This window comes from Hibiscus syriacus, unplaced genomic scaffold (assembly GCF_006381635.1).
Source record: "Hibiscus syriacus cultivar Baekdansim isolate YM2019G1 unplaced genomic scaffold, ASM638163v2 tig00007204_pilon, whole genome shotgun sequence".
In the NCBI taxonomy this organism is placed as follows: domain Eukaryota; kingdom Viridiplantae; phylum Streptophyta; class Magnoliopsida; order Malvales; family Malvaceae; genus Hibiscus; species Hibiscus syriacus.
Window position 1 is genome coordinate 434,907 of NW_024062129.1, and position 19,406 is coordinate 454,312.

The following is a 19,406-nucleotide window of genomic DNA, read 5'->3' on the forward strand; positions in this document are numbered from 1 at the left end:
CGTTTTGGTACTGCTTAAAGCTACGTCGGGTTATTGAAACTGGGATGCAGTTGAAACACAACATGCTTTATCACTGCTCCAACTCAGCCTGGTCTCATCAAAGCTTGGCTTAATCAACTCAAAACATGAAATGTTAACGGGTACATTGTTGCTTCCAACCAACCATATGCAGTAACAAGCGAATTCCTAAGAAACGAGAAACAGATCATCAATATAAAACACCTTCATTATTTTTTGCTCACATTTATCGAAGCTAAGCATCTAGCAAGGATTCTTTCTGCTCAAGAAGAAGCAACATAACTTTCTTTATACTTAACCCAAAAGCAACTTCAGTTTCGAAAAAGAAACATAAGAGAATCTAAAAGAGCCACGTAATCCAAAAAGAAGAACTCACCTCCTCGATCGATTTAGCGGTCATTGCAGAAAAAGGAAATGAGCAACAAAATACTCTTATTGACAGAAAATTTCAAGAAAAGCATATGATTTATTGATTGATCTTGAATGCAACTCGAAGTTTATAAATCTAAATATTTACAGAGCATAAAGGAGAGGAAGAAAGTAAAAGATGCTCCATGGCTTGGAAGACAAGGTGGCGCTATTGCGCAGAAAATGCTCTTTGTTAGTCCAAAACCTTTTGAATTTATATCCCACACCAGACGCTGAAGAGAGTTAGAGCGTTGTAGAGCAGTTATAAAAGGAGTGGACTAACGCCGGTGTTAAGTATATCTTTCTTGGCCTTTTGGCGAAGATCAAGTGTAGTATGTGTTTATTAGCTTAATATCTGATACGCAGGCTAATGGCTCATACGATATTAAATTTATATTTTGAGGGTGAGAACCTTTCATAGTAGCTTGCTTCAGGGGGAGGATCAAGCTCAGAAACGAGCTTGAATCGAGCTCGAGTTTCAATCGAGCTCTTGAATTTTTTTTGGTCCGAGCCTTTTCAAGTTCGAGTCGAGTTTCAATATTATCTTTCGCGTTCGAGTCGAGCTTGAAAATTTTAGGCTCGTGAGTTTTCAAGTCGAGTTGAGCCTACATTTAAAGTTTTCGAGTTCGAGTCGAGCTCGGCAATACTCGAGCTTGACTCGGCTCGTTTACACCCCTAGTCTCAGGAAAGGTGGACTAATATACAGTTAATATACGGCGTGACCATAAACATAAAGAAATATTTAAAAATTTGGCAACCGACAAACTTAGCTTATCGGTAGGTATCGATAACTTGCACAGAAGTATCGATACATAACAATATAACATGTTGAAGTTTGATAAAACCAGTTTCAATTTGACAATGAGAAACTGTATATGTTGAAATTTGTATCGATACTTTTCTAAGTATATGCACCAAATTATCATTACTTCAGAAATTTAAAAGAATTACAATAATAGCACCTAGAAAGTATCGATACCTTAGAAACATGTATCGATACATGACAATATAATAAGTTAAAATTTGACAAAACCAATTTCAATATGACAAAACCGGTAAAGTACTACCGAATATGTTGAAGGTAAACTTAGCTTATCGATAGGCATCGATACTTACACACATGTATTAGTACATAACAATATAACATGTTGAAGTTTGAAAAAACCAGTTTCAGTTTGACAAAATCGGTAGAGATACCGAAATTGTTGAAATGTATATACTTTTCTAAGTATATGCACCAAAGTATCGGTATTTTAGGAATTTAAAATAATTGCAATAATAGCGCCTTGAAAGTATCGATACCTTAGAAAAATGTATCGATACATGACAATATAATAGGTTAAAATTTGACAAAATCGATTTCAATATGACAAAACCGGTAAAGTGATACCGGATATGTTGAAGGTATCGATACTTTTATAAGTATATGTATCATAGTATCGTTACTTTAGGAATTGAAAAGAAAATAAAAAAATGAATACCTATAGAAAGTATCGATACCTTAAACGTTTTTGAAATCGTAGTTATTTGTTTGTTACTGCAGTCGAATCGAAAAGTACGTTGTTGAAACCCTAGTTTTTTAGTATTAGAGTAATTAGAAATAGGGGATAGATATATGGGTTTACGATTTTCGAAGTAAAGAAGCATCTGAGACCGATTACATGTAGAAAATGATATTCTAGGAAGAAAATAAAAATCGATACTTTTATATAATATTATAGTTAGAAAATGATATTGTAGGTTGTATAAATGTACTGATACTTTCCTGAGACAACCCCAACACTTATAGTAGAGAGTATTCCCATTCTTTTAAAGGAACCCCTAGTTTTTTAGTATTATAATATTTAAAAATAGAGATTAGGGTTTATGGGTTTGGGGTTTTTGAAGTAAAGAAGGATTTATGACCAATTACAGTTAGAAAGTGATATTCTAGGTAGAAAATAAATATCGATACTTTTATATAATATTATAGGTAGAAAATGATATTGTAGGTTGTATAAATGTACTGATACTTGTAGTAGAAAGTATTTTCATTCCGTTGAAGGAAACCATTTTACTGTAATTTTAGTTATCGATACTTGTATATTGAATAAACTGTATGTAACTTGTATTTGATTTGATTTGAGTTAATTTAATGCTTGACTGTTTGTAAACTGATATATGAAGGGAAAATGAAGTCAATGGATCTTACAATTATTGCTCGCGAAGATGACATTGAAATGGAGTCTGAGAGTATCAACAATGAAGTAAATCGAAAGCAAGCACTGGGTGTATATATGTACTTCTAGTAAGTATCAATGTATTTGTGTAATTGTTGTTGACATGGTAATTGGATTAAAGTATTTAAATACTTTAAATTGATTACAAATGTTAAATGTTGACAATATGATTGAATGCCAAAGGATGAAGGAAGTTGGTAATCATGTTGACTGCATAGCCAATAAAACTCGGAGGGCAGGGTCCAAATGGTAAGATAGGAATTTGTTGATGTAATAAAGACTTTTGCCTTGTATTCGGTTCTTGTGACTGGCGTACGAGCATGTTGACGATCAACAATATTGACTTTGGATACTTGAAACCTTTCTTTTGAACAACAAAATTCTTGTGTCTTCACATTCCATTCCCTATCAAGGCGTGTTGTTCCCCGACGTGCACTAAAACCATGTTTCCATGCGTATTCCTTGTAAAAGTCCCAAGCTTCCTCACGTGAAGAGAAGAGCTGACCAACCAATCTTCGAAATTGTTAACAATCTCAGGCATAACATTGATCGTGTACTTCACAAACTACCTTTATTGTGTGACCACTTTATATTCATTTGGGTAAGATGAATGTCATTATACTTTGCTTACTTTTATTTGTTCATGATTCCTACAAATTTATGTTCGACTGTCTGTATAAACATTACCAAGGAAAGCGCAAAAAAAAAAATAGCGTTACCTACTATAAAGATCTCCATGATGTTTGGAATGCGTTTCCTCAATTTAACCCGGGAAATACACTGTTGGTCGATGATTCAGCGGAAAAAATGATTTATAATCCGGTAAGTTATATGTTTGCCATTTTTTTTCTGTTAAGATATATGTTCATACATTGGTTGATTAACAATAATTTATGTATTTATATAGCAATACAATTACATATGTCTAAATCCCTTTGACGCTTCATATTGGGAGGACAATGATTTAGATATGACAAAAATTTATGTCTGCTTATACGAAATTAGTTTCTTATTAGTAAATTTACATGATTTGTTTGTTAATTGCAATTATTTATATATGTCCTTAGCAAAAGGCAGAAAAATACGCAAGTATTTGGAAAATTTTTCGAAAACGCCTAATGTTATGAACTTTCTCAGAAATAACCTTTTTTATTCGGATTAATTTTGTTGTGGGTAGACTATTAGAACATTGTTATATATAACAATGTTTTGTACGAATGTTTTGTTTACATATATTGTGTGTATATTTTCATTCCATACACATAATGTACTACTTTCAATTTAAATATACTCAAACATATAAAACAAAAATTGTGTATTTTAATATTCCAAAATAGAACATGTGACTTACACAATAAATATTCCATTCGGATGGGGCAATGTAAAGAATACAATCTAACTATCTCGTCTTGTCTTCCATGTGACTGCTTTATTTTCATGAATTAACTCAGCTTTGAACTGAATCAGTATTGTCTTTCCATGCTTTTTGGCTGATAACACATTTTACTTGAAAATAAGAATCATTTATGCAGTTTTCAATTTCAATTTGAGATTGAATTTCAATTTTAAATTGAGTTTGAATTTTAATTTCAATTGGCTCCGCTATAAATATGAGTTGGATCCTTTGTTCCCTTCAAACAACAACATGCTCATTGCATCGGGAGGTAACATCAAATGCCATTTGTAAGGTAACAACAACCTTTTTCTTTCCTTATTAACTTAGACAATTTTGATGTTATCGTTGATTAATCATGATTTCCATTGTTTTTTTTTTCAACGTGAAACATGAGGGAAATCCCGACCATCATAATTTTGAGGAACAAGCTGAGAGATTGGATATATGAAGAATACTTTTAAGATATTATCCATTTCAGCCAGCTCATAAAGATATGATAACCCTAAACTAAAATCGTCAAAGAGAAACATACTTGATGTAGAAGCATATGCAGATTTAAAATCTCGACGGTGATGCATTTGGTTCTCAAACAGTTAAAGCGACAAAAACGTTTCATACTTATGATCTGGGTCGTATACGGGAAATGTAACAAAGAGAAAATAAAAATCTTGAGAATTGAGGGCTACAACTTGTAATAATAATAAAAAGAATTTAAGGATACACATGTATAAAATATCGATACTTAGCTAAATTAACAATGTAAACAGTAAAAGTCTACCAATGTAATGATAATAGGTGTAGATGACAAGTATCACAACTTGTCATTTACAGTTATTTTCATTATACCGGAACACTTTTATCCATTTACATTGTTAATTTACCTATTACTTTAAAGTAATAGATTTCGAAATGATAAGATATGATAACCCTAAATCAAAACCGTCAAAGAGAAACATATCTGATGTAGAAGCAGAATCATATTTAAAATCTCAACGATGATGCATTTGGTTCTCAAACAGTTAAAGCGTCAAAATGTTTCGAACTTATGATCTGGGTGGTATACGGGAAATACAACAAAGTGCAACTAAAAATACCGAGAATTAAGGGCTACAACTTGTAATAATAATAAAAAGAATTTAAGGATACACATGTATAAAGTATTGATACTTATCCAAAGTATCACAACTTGTCATTTACGGTTATTTTCATTATACTGGAACACTTTTATCCGTTTACATTGTTAATTTACCTATTACTTTAAAGTAATATGTTTCAAAATTCCAAGTACATGTACTTCTGATTTACGTGTGTATCTTCTATTCTTTAACATTATTATTAAAAGATGTACCGTTCAATTCTCGACAATTTTGGTTGCATTTCGTTGCATTTCCCATGTAGCACCCAAATCATAAGTCTGATATGCTTCAGAAGCCTTTAAATGTTTGAGAACCAAACGCATCGCCTTCGAGATTTTAATTATGCAGCTACTTATACATCAACTTTGTTTCTCTTAGACAGTTTCAGTTTACGGTTATCCTATCTTCATGAGCTGGATGAAATGGATACTATCTGGAAGGCATCCTTCACATATTAAATCTTCCAGCTTGTTCCTCAAAACTATGATGGTCGATATTTTCCTCGCGTTTCATATTGGTTGATTGCTTCGAATATATCACGACATTTGATCTCCGAAGAGTTGTTGGTTGATTGGTCGTGATTTTATATCCATACTTATGTTCTGTATCGATACCCATATTACACGTATCTATATTTTATATTTGAGGATTGTTTAAATATCAATACTAGTTATTAAAGTATTGTACACCTACTCCAAATTTTAGTATGTTTGTACAACAATCTGCATGCAAATGTATTGATACACATTATTAAAATATCGATTTTTATAATATTGTCAACAAATTTTTGATACTTAAAATTTCTAAACCTATTTCTTTATAGTAATAGATAGATTTACAGTATAAATGGGTTAAATCTACCAGTTTAATGATAATAGGTGTAAACATAAAGTATCAAAACTTATTATTCAAATATCGATAATAAAATTTCCAGTATGTATCTCAAACAATTTGCACGCAAAAAAAAATCATCTTTACAAATGTATAAAGTATCGATGCGAGGAATTTCGAAACTGATAACATAAAAGTTTTAGGTAAATTTACAATGTAAAAGGTAAAAGTCTATCGTTTTAATGATATAGGCGTAAATAGCAAGCACCGATTTGTTTTTATGGGTATCGATAATTTTAGTCCACTATGCTTATCAACAAATTTTAAACCTATTACTTTTAAGGTATAGGTTAATTTACAATGCACACAGTCAACCTCTACTGATTTATTGATAAGAGGCATAAATACAACTATCGATAATGTCTATATAAGTATCAAAACTTTTAAACAGGTAACGAATTTGACAAAACAATTAAAATTTGAAAAAATCAATTAAATATAACAGGTTGAAAATTGAAAAACTCGATTTCAATAATAGTGCCTATAAAGTATTGACACGTCAGACACATGTATCGATACATGACAATATAACAGGTTGAAAATTGACAAAATCAGTTTCAATATGACAAAACCGGTAAAGCGCTACCGGTTTATACAAAAACGAAACGTCTTGAAAGTATATATACCTTACATAAAAGTATTAATACTTAGGTAAGGGTAATGGTATCGATTAAATATAAATAACATAACAAGTTGAAAATTAACAAAACCGATTTCAATAATTACGCCTATAAAATATCGATACCTCAGACACATGTATCGATACATAACAATATAATAGGTTGAAAATTGACAAAACCAGTTTCAATATGACAAAATAGATAAAATGATATTGGTTTACAAAAAATGAAACGTCTGAAAAGTATTGATAGCTTACACAAAAGTATCGACACTTTGGTAAGGATAATGGTATCGATTAAATATAAATAACATAACAAGTTGAAAATTGAAAAAAATGGATTCAATAATTGCGCCTATAAAGTATCGATACCTCAGACACATGTATCGATACATAACAATATAACAAGTTGAAAATTGACAAAACCAGTTTCAATATGACAAAACCGGTAAAGAGCTACTGGTTTACACAAAAATGAAACGTCTCGAAAGTATCGATACCTTACACAAAAGTATTGACACTTCGGTAAGGGTATTCAATATAAATAACATATATGGTTACAAAAGAAACCCTAAACCAGAGAAATAAATAGGAGAAAGTCATAATTTTAGAGATCGAGGGAAGTTAGTTGTTGTGAAATAGTAGTAGCAAGGCATTTTTGGAACCATAGTTGTTTGTTTATTGATGCAATCGAATCAAAAGGTATGTTTTCGAAACCCTACTTTTTAGTATTACAATATTATGAAATATGGGTTATGTAATATCCCAAAATTAGGGTTAGTGACTAAAATGGAATTTTTGAAACTGTGAGGAATAATTTCGAAAGATTAAAAAGTTTAAGGATTAAATTAGGAAATTATTTTGTGAAGGATTTAATAGTAAAATTGGAAAGCAATAAGGGTATTATAGTCTTTTCTGAGAAAAGATTTTTATTTTCTCTTTTTAAGGAGAGGAAACACGTGAAATGGGAGAAGGGAAAAGGAAAAGTCTGGAGATGGGAGCTTCTTTTTCCTCCTCTCCACCGTGAGCTCATTTCTAAAGGTGAAAATTCTTTCAGTTGGTTAATTCTTATAAGTTTTAAATTAGTTTTATTCTTGGGATGTTAAGAAAGTTTAAGGAAAGCTGTAGGTGGCTTAAAACTCACAGATTAACAAGTTAAGAGAAATTAAGAAAAATGAGTTTTTAAGTGAATTATTGAAATAAAAGGAGTGAATAGATTTTTAAGTTGAATTTGACTTGTCAATGGGTGAATTAAGAAATATGAAGTGTTAGAATTGGAATTTGAACATGTTGCAAAGTTGGTGTAATTCTTGAATTACATATAGAGGATAGAATTTTGAAGTTAAAGATGTATTGAATGAGTATAAATGGGCTTAGGTAGGTGTATTTGAGTTTAGTATATGAAAGAAGAGGAAACATAAAGTGTTGAAGCTAAAAATAATGAATTTTTGTGCTTAAAATTGATTTCTGGGCAAGGGGGTATCGGTACCCATTCAACAGGTACCGATACCTCAAGAGTAAAATTAAGGAATGAATTCAAGGGGTACCGATACTTTGAAGAACAATATCAATACCCAGGGGTACCGATACCTTAAGGAATGTATCAATACCATCTTGAATGAAAAATTACATAATGCAATATGGGTATCGATACCTAGGCATGGCATCGATACCCCAGTTAAGGGATGTATCGATACCCTATGGGGGTACCGATACCTACTTTAAATAGAAAAGGAATTCCGCCTTTCTTTTAGTTTAAGAAATGAAGGATTAAAGTATGCTATTTATAATAATGATATGTATAATGTATGATTATGTAGATATCAATCGAAAACAAGTTCAGATCAGTGGACAAGTATTGGGCATCGAAGAAAAGATAAGAGAACGATATGGACTTGGGACTAGTGAGGCCAGGTGAGTGCATACTAGGGGTATATGATGTTTAATGGAAATAGGACTTGTGACAAGTCTATTTCCTAGGATAGAATGCATGAATTCATGAATGTAAGCATATATTTGATATGAGTGTATGTGTTATATGTTATTGCATATGTTACATGATTTGTATGAATACATGATAGAGTGATAAGCAAGGTGAACTGGTATAAGTGATCTATATGATTATATAAGTTATATGATATGGACATAAGGAATGATATGAACATGTGATGTGTGAATATATATATGCTACATGATATATGTGAACATAAGAGAACAAATGATAAACTACGAGATCATACGAAAAGGTTATATGAGCTATGTTATAAGAAACTATATGATATAAGTGATTTTATGAAAAAGTGAAATAAACTATGTGATCACACAAAAATGTTATACGACCTATGTGACCATATGAGAATGTGATATGAGATTATATGCATATGTGGTATGAACATATGAATATATGAAATGATAAGAAATAATGCCCATGTTATATGATGTGAAAGCTATAGGTATAGTTGGCATGCTAAGAGTCGAGGGTTTCATATGTCCTTCGGGACATATTCACAGGTTCTTCGGGACACATGCATAGGTCCTTCGGGACATATTTCACATGCCACTCAGTGGATCCTTATACGAGTTGTGGTGACAGTATATGTGCACAACCTCAATGTACTCGCATACCTTAAGTTCTCAGTAATGTACATGGGCTAATAAAGAGATAATAGAAATAAACTTAATATGATTATTATATGTGATTGAGCATTTGGATATGAGTATATGGGTTGCATTTATTACACATGATATAGTTTCTATGTGAAATATGTTTGTATAATATTCTGAATATAAGAGAGCATAATAAACTTATATGATATGTTATAAGTAATTACAAGAGAAATGTAGTGAACTCTATAAGTATATGTATATAGATAATGAGGTGGTGGACTATATGATTAATGAGGATTGAGATAAAATAGATAGTAAATTAACTACAGAGCAAGTTTATGAATAATTATAAGAGTATATTAGATAAGCTGTATAGGAAGGTCTGTACGTTTAAAGATAACTGTGATCTAAAGCTTGTTAAATTCTTAAGTGATATGAAATTTAGTATAAGGATCTAAGGAATCATATGAGAACATCAGGGGAATCAAATAACAATAAGTTATGCAAATATATGTTTATGTAACAAAATTATGTGAAAAATGAATCAATAGAACATAAGAAATTAGTGTACAAGAATATGATATAGAATATGTAATAAGAATGTAGGGGTTAAATGTTGAATAGAAACATAAGGAAATAATAGATAAGATATGTGAATTTGTGATAAGAATTATATGATTAGAAGTTATGTAAGTAAAACAACTTAAATGATGACAGTAGAATGTGATATAAGCTAAAGGGTGTAGAATAAATAATTATAAGAATATGAAATAGTAAACACTCATATATATATAATATGATGACATATGTGTAGTATGTATTTATAATATGAAAGTGGATATGAGGTTGTATGACATGATAGCATGGATCATGCATTCATTGTTAGAAGTTATAGTTTATCTTATATGTTTATATGCCTCACTATGTCATAGACTTAACATGTGAATGTTTCATACGTAGGTTTCGATATAAATAAGAAGCACTGAGGAGTAAGACATGTTAGCCTTTGCTTTCCGAAGATCAGATCAGAAAAGAATTGATTAGTATATATTTGATTAAAGTATTTAGTTGGCATGTAATTAAGAGATTTAAATAGTATATGCTCTGATAGGTTTTGTAAACCAATTATTTTAATAAATTTGAAATTCTTCATTCTTTTGTAAACGTAAATTTGTTTGAAAAGTCAATGTGACACATCAGACTCGTATCCTAGTCAGGGAGTTGGGGGTGTTACAGGTTAGGTTTTTGAGTTTGGGGTTTTTAAAGTAAAGAAACATTTGAGACCTATTATAGTTAGAAAGTTCAATCTTTGTTCACGAAGATGATGACATGTAAATGGAGCCCGAGAGTATCAACATTGAAGAAAATCGAAAGCAAACATTGGGTGGATATATGTACTTCTAGTAATTATCAATGTATTTGTGTAATTGTTGTTGAAATGGTAATTGGATTAAAGTATTTAAGAACTTTTAATTAATTACAAATTTCAAATCTTAACAATATGATTGAATGCCAAAGGATGCATGAAGCTGGTAATCATGTTGAATGCATAGCCAATAAAACCCGGAGGTCAGGGTCCAAATGGTAAGATAGGAATAGGTAAGACAAGCTTTCTTTGAGGGTTTTGGGACTCAACCCCTCCCAAGTAAGGACTGTATGTTTGAACATTACATAGAATAGTTGTATTAAGTTCTTGAAGGATTGTTCTTCATTGTATATAAAAATAGTTGCAATGATCTCCGTTAACTTTTCCAAACCAATAAGTATCATGCATGCAGTACCCTATATCCCCGAGGCAGACAACAAGAAATCTGCCACTTAAATATTTACTAAGAGCGGTAACTTCTTCTCTACATAAAGATCGAACCTAGAATCAACTTTGCCATTTGTCTATATTGCTCAAGAGAAACTGCTAAATAATAGGATTTGCACACAACTGCGAGGATTTTATGGGAAACACCAGTTCTCCCCTAAAATCCTGCAACAGAGATGTCCGAGGAAACCCATACCTAGGGTTTCTCATAAAATGCTCTCGGTTGTGTGCATTCAACAGGTTCTCTTGAGCAATATGGGTATAATGGAGAAGTTGATTCTAGGTTTGATCTTCATGCAGAGCACAAGCTACTGCTCTTGGTAAATCTTTAAGTGTCAGATTTCTCATCCTCTGCCTCGAGGATATAGGGTACTGCATACATGACACTTATTGGTTTGGAAACGTAAACGAATATCATTACAACTATTCTTATATACAATGAAGAACAATTCTTCAAGAATTGAGTACAACTATTCTATGTAATGTTCAATCATGTAGACCTTACCTAGGAGGGGTTGAGTCCCTAAACCCTCAACAAAGCTTGTCTTACCAATTCTTATCTTACCATTTAGACCCTGCAGGGGGTTTTATTGGCTATGCTATCAACATGATTAACCTGGATAATCCCAACTACAAAACTGATTCCGACCACGACTTGTGGAAGACTCTATTCTACAGACAGTTTGGCAGGGTTCAAGTACACGATACAAGGAAACATATGGAAAGAGCTCGTAGTTGCAAAAAACATGGAGGGATTCTGAGAAAGAATGGACTTATCCATTTACATTGTTAATTTACCTATTACTTTAAAGTAATAGGTTTCGATATTCCAAGTATCGATACTCCGAGTACCGGTTTAAAGTAAGCAATTAGTGCATTAACATCCCTATTGACGATTTCCTTTGCTTTACCTCTTTCAAGTGCATTATAGATGTCTTTATGTGTAAATCCAACATTCTGATAACCCATATATAAAGACATTGTAGAAGTAATAGTTAAATTTACAATGTACACGGTATACGTATATCGGTATAATGATAATAGCGTAAACTTTTGTATATGTATCAATACTTTATTATATCGGTCTCGATACTTTAATTCCACATAAAGACTCAAATAGTATGTATGCAAAATGTATCGACACACACACACACACACACACACACACACACACACACACACACACACACACACACACACACACACACACACACACACACACACACACACACACACACACACACACACACACACACACACACACACACACACACACACACACACACACACACACACACACACACACACACACACACACACACACACACACACACACACACACACACACACACACACACACACATATTCCATATTATAATTCTGAAACTATTACTTTAAAGTAATAGGTTAATTTTCAATGAAAACGGTTAAAGTCAATCAGTATCATGATAATATGCGTAAACAATGTACACGATAATATGTTGATAAAGATTGATAACAAATCAAGTAATTAACCGGTTATGTTATGGTCAGATTTCTAAGGCTCCATCAGTTTTAACTTTGGTTAATTCCACATAAAGGCTCAAACAATCTGCACGTAAAATGTATCAACACACACACACACACATATATATTTTCCATACTTATAATTTCGAAACCTATTACTTTAAAGTAGTATATTAATTTGCAATGAAAACGGTTAAAGTCAATTGGTATCATGATGATATGCGTAAACAATGTACATGGTAATATGTTGATAAAGCTTAATAACAAATCAAGTAATTAACCGGTTATGTTATCGTCGGATTTCTAAGGCTTCATCAGCTTAAACTTTGTTAACATTTTAGGCGTTACCTAATATATTGATAATACTAATAATAAATTAAGTAATTAATCTATTTTGTTATCGTCGGATTTCTAAGGCCCCATCAGCTTTAATAATGCGTTACCTATTACGTTACATAAGTGCTACCTAATATGTTATTATGCTTGATAATGTTTCCAGTAATTAACCTGTTATGTTATCGTCGGATTTCTAAGGCTCAATCAGCTTAAAGTTTGGTAACATTTTAGGTTACGTAGTTAATCGATTGACGGAATCGGACAAGAGGGGGTGAATTGGAAATTAAAAAGTTGGTGGAAACTTTTATAGAAAATTGAAAGGAATTGCACAGTGATTTAGAGTGGTTCAACTTTCTCAACCAAAGCCTACATCCACTACCTTAGCTATCCACACTAAGGATTTTCCAACAAATTCACTAATTTGTTCTTTCTTTTGAGGCCAAAGAGATAACCTTACAACTCCCTCAAGAATATACCTCAATTCTTGAGAACACTCTTTCTCAAAGAGAAATACACAAATTTGCAAACTTACAAGGAAAAACCTCACAAGGTAGATTGTTTGCACAATTCTAGAACAAAGAAAAGAACACTCAAGAATGAATACAATTGAGTACAAGTAGTGTTCTTGAAAGCAAAATGAATATTGAATAAAAAATAGGCTTGAAGTGCTCAAACATTGAGTTTGATGCTTTCTCTTTTATTCTCACTTGATTCTTGTTTCTTGTTATTTCTTATTGTTGATCAATGACTTCTAAGCTTGTTTAAATACTCTTTCAATTGATTCTGAACGTTGGGGATGATTAGTGGAGTCAATAGAGCCGTTTAAGCGTGAAAACAATTAATAAAATAAGTTGGGAGTGTCAGTGCATCGATGCATACCCAAGGTGCATCGGTGCATCAAGTATAAAATTCAAATATTTTGACCGTTGGACTCTTAGTGCATCGGTGCACTAACAGTGCATGGATGCATAAAATGCATTCGATGTTTCAAAATAGCATGAGTGCATTGATGCATCAAATGCATTTGATGTTTTTCATAAATCCCTGAGTGCATCAATGCATGGTATGTGCATCGATGCATGAAATGCATTCGATGTTCAATTTATTCCATGGAGCATCGATGCATGGATTGGTGCATCACTTTGAAAAATTGATTTTAGGCTTGATTTTGGTTCAAAATACTTTGTGAAAATTATTTCAAAAATATATTAAGTATAAAACACAATTTTACACATTTAGTAAGGTTTGAAATTGATCTTGAAAGACTTGGAGTAATAATTTGATATTCGATTAATTAAATCGAATACACTTAGAAAATCATTTGTAAAATCTTAAAATTCATTTAAACTTAATTTGTTATATCGAAACATCAAAATGTTTTCAACAATCTCCCCCTTTTTGATATAACAAAACATTTGTGTAATTTTAAGATTTTCTTTGAAAATAAATTTTGAAAAATTACTCCCCCTTACTCTAACACTTCTCCCCTTTAACAATTTTACACTTCTCCCCCTTTTTGTTAAATAAAAAAGTCGTTAAAACGTTTTAAACAAGGTTTTGAAAAGTATAGCCAATTGATAATAAGTAAATAAGATTAAGCTATTAAGATCACAATTAAAAGAGAGGTTAGCCATTAGTTTTCATAAACAATATTCATAAACATGTAAAGGATAATTGGTCATATATGTCTAATGATGCAAAAATTAATAAACATTAAGCTCAAATTGAGCGTTAAAACCAAACCAAATATAGATAATAAGCTTAAATATCGAAACATATAAATCATAAATCCAAACAAACGTCAAACTAAAGAAAACAATCCCAAAGCATTCAAAATGTTTTAATAATTAAAGTTCTAAGTTGTTCCAAAACAAAACAAAGTCTACTCGTCCATAGAAGGATCGGAAGCAGGAGGAGGAAATCATGCTCATCTCAAGAGTAAGAGCATCCATACATCTCCCTTTGAAACTCCATCTGTCGAGCTTCCAAAGTGTCTTAAGTGATGATTTACCTCTTCGTGAGTAGCAGTCAAGTGGGATTCGATGGAAGCATACCGTAGATCAAATGTCTCCAAAAACGAATAAAAATATAGAGGCACTTGATCCTCTTGTGGAGCTTGTTCCGGTGCAGGCTCATCATCTGGTACGTGATCGTCGATGTCTTGCATAAGCTGTTGAAATTCTGGATCATCGTCTGCAGCCGGTGCCGGAGGAGGATGAGGAGCACGAGAGGAGCTACGAGTAGCTCGTGAAGAACTCGCTCCCAGAGTTTGCTTACCGGGTCGAAAGACCCAAAGACCGATTTCCTCGTCTTGTTTCCAATCCGCTTTCTTCAATGAAATGAGATTGATTGGGTTTTGGAGAGGAATGGGATTATTGAGAGAGACGTTTAGACCGAGTTTGATAAAAAAGTTACTAAGAAGACATCCATAAAATAATGTTTTGACATGTTTTGAAGGAACAATGTTTATGATATCCACTAGTTGACTAAATATAATGTGGGTAGATTTTTTTTGTTCTTATTCTTGATACAGTGCATCCACCATAAATCCCTAGCACGAAGAGTGGAGTACCTACCTCCGGATGGTCTAAACCACCAAGAGATCATCAAATGAAGAAAACGATCGTGATGAGAGAGTACTAACACTAGAGTTTGGAACATAGGGATATTCTATAGTTTCATTCTCATTATATAACTCATAATCATCTAGCCCAAAACGGAAAGCTATAGTCTCGGGGTCAATATTAATATATTGGCCTAAAAGATAGGATCTAATTGCTATAGTCCCACATTGAGTCTGGTTTTGAATGCATACCGCATTAGAGTAGAAAATGCGGACTAACTGATGATAGACGATAGGTTTGAGGTAAAACATTTTATCAAACTTCCATGTTTTAAGAATCGGAAGGTATTCGAAGTCAATATCTATCTTGGCTTGAAGAGAAGGAATACACTTTTCCCAGATTATATAAGATTGGAAAGACTCCATGTACCTATGGTAAAAGTCGTCTCTACGACGTTCAGGCATATTAAAACAGGATCCTATAAGACTATTAGGTGGAGGAGGAACGAGATTAGGAGGTTGGGTTGAACGACTCGATGAAGTCCTAGGACGTTTAGGATTGGACATGGTTAAGATATCGGAATAAGGAATTAAACCTGCAATTTGAAATACATGTATGCAATTTAATCAATCCCAAAACTCAATTGAGTCCGTAATAATTCAAGGTTCTCTAAATCGAATCCTAATGGGCATAGTTTTTGAAAAACTATTTAGAAAACAATGTTTGAAAATTATAATATGTATAGTTTTTCATGAAAACAATGTAATTAAATCAAAAACATCAAATTTAAAAATCAAATTTAGAATTTTGATCGATTTTTTTTATTTCGAAAATTTTAAAAAAAATTCTTTGAAAATTTGTGAGTTTTTGATGAAATTAGTTGTAAAATTTAGCTTGTAATCATCAAACAATAAATGCCCGATATAATGTTCATCCTAGAACTAATTAAAACTAGTCCTAAGATCAAAAATCAATATAATAGAAGTTTTTGAAATATTACCTTGAAAATTTCAGATTAGAGAGGATTATGACGTTGTTTTGCACGATTTGATGATAAAAGCAGGACTTTGAGATGAAATGAGGATGAATTCTGATTAAAAACGATGATTTTGGAGTAAGAGGTGAATTTAGAGAGTGAGAGAGGCGTGTGGCTGATGAGGGTGTAGTTTTAGGGTTTGAAACAAATGAGAAAATAAGCCTTTTAAACCCAAAACCCAACGGATGCATCGATGCAAGGCAGTGTGCATCGATGCATATTCAAGGCGTGCATTGGTGCACCTTCATGGTGTATCGATGCACATTAAAAGGGATGCATTGATGCACTGTTAAGTGTATCGATGCATGAAGCACAAAAATGTCAAAAATTCATTTTAAAACACTCAGAATGCTAAATTAATTAGCTCTAGTGGTATTGGTAACTCATATATTGAAAATTAATCATGTTCAATCAATCAATTTAATCCTTAAACTATATTTGAACATAAAATTAATTTTCACCAAAGAACATAAACTCCCCCTAACTAATAGCAAATAATGCAATAAAAAATATTATTATAAGCATTTTTCATTTATTCTTAAAAGTGCTAAAATTATTTTAAACACTAAGTGAAGAGAGGTCAGTTAAAGCTAATTCTCTCCTAAGTGTCCAAAATCTTTCTTTGTCTAAGGGTTTTGTAAAGATATCCGCTAATTGGTGCAAAGTATCAACAAATTCTAGAACTACATATTCCTTAGCGACATGGTCTCTAATGAAGTGATGTCTAATTTCAATGTTCTTAGTTATAGAGTGTTGGATGGGATTTTTAGTGAGACAAATAGCACTAGTATTGTCACACTTAATAGGAATGATACCTACTTCAATTCCATAATCAAAAAGTTGTTGTTTCATCCATAAAACTTGTGCACAACAACTACCGGCTGAAATGTATTCCGCTTCAGTGGTAGATAATGCAACACAATTTTGTTTCTTTGAAAACCAAGAAATCAACATATTTCCAAGGAATTGACAAATACCGGAGGTGCTTTTCCTATCTAATTTGCATCCTCCATAATCCATATCAGAGAAGGCATGCAAGCTAAAACTAGAGTCTCTAGGATACCAAAGTCCTAAACTAGGAGTGTCCTTAAGGTATCTAAAGATTCTTTTAACATCTAGTAAATGTGATTCCTTAGGACATGATTGAAATCTAGCATATAAGCAAACACTAAACATAATGTCCAGTATACTTGCAGTTAGATAAAGCAAAGAGCCAATCATTGACCTATAGAATTTAACATCCACACATTTACCTCATTCATCTATGTCAAGCTTTGTTGATGAGCTCATTGGAGTGTCATGAGGTTTCCCATTTTCCAGTCCAAACTTCTTGAGCATATCTTTGACGTACTTAGCTTGATTGATGAAGATATCATCTTTTCTTTGCTTGATTTAGAGTCCCAAGAAAAATGAGAGCTCCCCCATCATGCTCATCTCGAATTCACTTTTCATTAGCTTAGAAAATTCTTGGTAAAGAACCTCATTAGTAGAACCATATATTATATCATCAGCATAAATTTAAACTACTAATAAATCTTTACTTTTATGCTTTAAAAACAATGTAGTGTCAACCTTCCCTTTGGAAAAACCTTTTCAATTAAAAAATTTGACAATCTTTCATACCAAGCTTTAGGAGCTTATTTTAAGCCATAAAGCACTTTGTCAAATTAAGAACATGATTTAGAAATTTTAAATCTTCAAAACCAGGAGGTTGTTCTACATACACTTCTTCCTTTATAAAACCATTTGAAATGCACTTTTAACATCCATTTGATATAATTTAAATTCATGAAAACATGCAAATGCTAATAACATTCTAATTGCTTCAATCCTAGCTACGGGAGCGTATGTTTCATCATAGTCTATGCCTTCTTCTTGAGTATACCCTTGAGCAACAAGTCTAGCCTTGTTTCTCACTATATTACCACTCTCATCAAGCTTATTCCTAAATACCCATCTAGTACCTACAGTAGATTTATTACTAGGCCTTTCAACTAATGTCCAAACTTTACTTCTCTCAAATTGATTTAACTCTTCTTGCATAGCCATAATCCAATGTTCATCATTTAATGCTTCTTTAATATTCTTAGGCTCTATGCATGAGATAAATGCAACATAATTACAAATATTTCTAAGAGAAGATCGAGTTGTTACCCCTTTTGATGGATCACCTATAATCTCACCATCCTTGACATAGTTGTATTCCCTTGGGTAAGATACTTCCCTTTCTTCAATGGTTGGATTCTCGAGAGGATCTTGAGTTTCCTCATCTTTCGTTTCTTCCTTTGATGATGGTTCTCCAACGTCATTTCCAACATCATTTATATTTATAATGCCTACATCATCATTCACACAAGAATCCTTCCTTGAAAGGGGATTATCATCGAAAAGAACATGTATAGACTCTTCTACAACTAAAGTTCTTTTATTAAATACTCGATAAGCTTTAGAATTTAAGGAATAACCCAAAAAAATTCCTTCATCACTTTTAGCATCAAATTTGCCAAGGTTTTCTTTACCGTTATTTAAAACAAAACATTTACATCCAAAAGGATGCAAATAGCTAATGTTAGGCTTTTTATTTTTGAAAATTTCATATGGAGTTTTCTTTAAAATCGGCCTAATCATTACTCGATTTACAACATAACAAGCAGTATTTGTGGCTTCCGCCTAAAAATATTTTGGCAAATTTTTTTCACAAAGCGTGGTTCTAGCCATTTCTTCTAAAGTTCGATTTTTCCTCTCAACAACTCCATTTTGTTGAGGGGTTCTAGGTGCTGAAAAATTATGGCTAATACCATTAGAATTACAAAACTCAGTAAATCCAAGATTTTCAAATTCAGTGCCATGATCACTC

General features: G+C 32.3%; 1 non-coding gene across 1 annotated transcript; it reads left to right on the forward strand.

Annotated features, from left to right (window-relative positions):
- The first annotated feature begins 722 nt into the window (after window positions 1-722).
- LOC120201449 lies at window positions 723-921 on the forward strand. Its single transcript, XR_005523649.1, has one exon. It is a non-coding gene; the product is annotated as a U2 spliceosomal RNA (small nuclear RNA).
- Window positions 922-19,406: the final 18,485 nt, after the last annotated feature.